This window comes from Benincasa hispida, chromosome 12, assembly GCF_027475165.1.
Source record: "Benincasa hispida cultivar pf3 chromosome 12, pf3_genome.v1.1, whole genome shotgun sequence".
Lineage (NCBI taxonomy): Eukaryota > Viridiplantae > Streptophyta > Magnoliopsida > Cucurbitales > Cucurbitaceae > Benincasa > Benincasa hispida.
This window is the reverse complement of record NC_143489.1, coordinates 23,746,083-23,749,466: the sequence shown is the minus strand read 5'-3', so window position 1 is coordinate 23,749,466 and position 3,384 is coordinate 23,746,083.

Genomic DNA, 3,384 nt, shown 5'->3' with positions numbered 1-3,384 from the left:
GTACGTGAATAGCTGATTAAACTCTTTAGCCACGAGATCCACCATTCATTAACTGCCAGATACTCCACTAAAGACCGACAACTGCACTCTTCTCACCACAAATATATTTCTACCAGTCAACAGTACGATAACCCTCAACATTTGCTCGTAAGTACAACTAGGCCAATTTACCGTTTTGCCGTTGTAGTTACATCTAACTTCTTAAGTACCACTGATCCCTCTAATGAACAATACATCATAGTCCTATTATGAGTGGACACCTTTCAGGCCATGGGAAGGTGTGTGGCGCCACATCGTTCAAGCCTCAAAATCAGTCTTTAAAGGAGCAATCTATCTACTTACCCCTACTCCAGGGAAGGAATGAATTCCAGCTTGTGTAGCTGAGTTCCCAGCTTCCCAATCAGAAGAATTCCTAAAGTAGGTTTGAGTCGATGATCTGGTCACTCGTATCCATGCAAATCAAAGGACCGTCCTCAAAGGCAGAAGTTCCCAACTCACTCAGGATTAAGGTCATGTTACTTATGGTCATTCTAGTGAAGTGAAGTCTCTATCATGAACGACGTTATATAACGAGACTAAACACTTCGTGGTCCGGTCTTATACAAACTCCTTTGTACAGGACGTCCCTGCTCGCATGTATCCACGTGAATGATCAAGATCAGACCATCTGTAGCACGTCACAACACTTGTAACAATCTACAAAGCGGGTTGCATCCGTAGTGTCATCAGGATATGTTTCCCTCCTATATCCATATACTACATACCATTTTGGTTATCACTTAAGGCACGATCCACTTGTATGTCTCCACATACATGCTTAAGTTACAATGACAACCAGAGATCTTAGTTTATTGGTTTGTGGTAAAGCAAATAAAACATCTCCTGTTTCATAGACAATAGTGAAAAAAATATCACTCCACTTGTATGTCTCCACATACATGCTTAAGTTATAATGACAATCAGAGACCTTAGTTTATTAGTTTGTGGTAAAGAAAATAAAACATCTTCTATTTCATAGACAATAGTGAAGAAAATATCTCATATTATTACATCACAAACGTTTGTTCAATACAAGTATTTACAAACTATAGGACCCAACGAGAGTATAGGGCATCAACCCCTACAAGTTCATGAATTTAGACATATTTACAATTTGACATGACGAATTAGGTCATCCAGGATTTATAATGATGAGAAGAATTATTCAGAATTTAAATGGACACCATTGAAGAGCCAAAAGTTTCTTCAACCTGATAAATTATCATGTGATGCTTGCTCTCGAGGAAAATTAATGATTAGACCATTGCAGTCAAAGTGGGGAGTGAATCACCTGCATGTGTTATAACGAATGCATGGTGATATATGTAGACCTATTAACCCACCAAGTGGACCATTTAGATATTTTATGGTATTAATAGACGCATCCAGTAAATGGTCATACATGTGTTAATATCGAGTCCAAATCTTGTATTTGTAAGATTACTTGCTCAAATAATTATGTTAAGATTATACAGTTAAAACCATTCGTCTTGATAATGCTAGTGAATTTACATCCCAAGTTTTTTATAATTATTGTATGTCCAATAAGTGTTGAACATTCTGTAGCTTATATTTGTACATAAAATGGTTGAGTAGAATCATTAATCAAATGTTTGCAGTTAATTGCTAGACTATTTCTTAAGAGAGCTAATCTTCCTACATTTGTATGAGGATATCCTATTTTGCATGCAATGTCACTTGTACGCATTAGGCTAGTATCTTATTATAAGTACTCGCCATTACAATTAGCTTATAGTTATGAGTCAAATATTTCCATATGAGAATTTTTGGATGTGCAGTATATGTTCAAATTGTTTAACTACAACACACTAAGATGGGTTCTCGAATGAGGTTAGGAATATATATTGGATACGATTCCCCATCAATTATTAAATATCTTGAACCCCTGATGGGTGATGTATTTACCGCACGATTTGTTGATTGTCATTTTAATGAGACAAATTTTCCAATATTGGGAGAGAAATTAAAAATTGGAAAAAGAAATTACATGGAATGTATAATTATTGTCTCATTTAGATCCTATATAGATCAGTTTGAACTTTGAGTGCAAAAGATAATTCATTTACAAAATATAACAAATCAGTTACTAGATGCATTTGTAGATGCAAAGAAAGTAACTAGGTTATATTTACCAACTGCAAATGTTCCATCGAAAATTGATATCCCAACACAAAAGTTGTCACCAATGAATCTACAACACGCTAGAAGTGTGGTAGACCAATGGGTTCCAAAGATAAAAATCCTAGAAAAGGAAAGATAATAAATAGTCGAGAATACTTGGTTGAAGATGTAAATACCCACGAAGAAATTCATGACATGACTAATGAGGAAGGTGGAATACCTAAAGATAACAATGATATTTCAATAAACTATGTCATGACAGGAAAAAAGATGGAACCGAACTCATGTAGTTATTAACAACATTTTTGCATATGATGTTGCACTTGATATTATATCTAAAAATGAGGATTCTGAACAAAAATCTGTTGAAGAATGTTGACATAGAAAATATTAGCTTCAGTGGAAAGAAGCAATTAAGGCAAAATTAAACTCACTTTCAAAATGTCAAGCTTTTTTACCAATAGTCCAAACACTAGAAGGTGTCAAACCTATGGGATACAAATGAGTATTTGTGAGGAAAAGAAATGAAAATAATGTGGTCACAAGATACAAAGCAAACTAGTTGCAAAAGATTTTTCATAAAGACTTGGTATTGATTATGAAGAGACGTGTTCTTCAATGATAGATGCAATTATTTAAGATATTTAATTGGTTTGACTGGGTATGAAAATCTGGACATGTATCTTATGGATGTAGTCACAACATATTTATATGGATCTCTTGATAATGATATTTGTATGAGAATCCCATAAGGATTTAAAGTACCTGAAACATATAAATCAAATTCCTGGGAATTGTATTCAATAAAGTTATATAGGACGAATGTGGTACAATCGTCTGAGTGGATATTTGTTGAAAAAATGATATCAAAACAATCCAACATGTCCATGTATTTTTATAAATAAATCAAAATTAGGTTTTGCTATTATAACTGTATATGTTGATGACTTAAATATAATTGGACTCATGAAGAGCTTCTAAAGGCAATAGAATATCTTAAGAAATAATTTGAGATGAGCGATCTTAGAAAAACAAAATTTTGCCTTGATTTACAAATTGAGAATTTAGCGGGTGGAATATTTGTTCGTCAGTTAACTTATATAGGAAAAGTTTTGAAAATGTTCTATATGGACAAAGCACATCCATTGAACATTCCAATGGAAGTTCGTTCTCTAGATGTGAAGAAAGATATATTTTGATCTC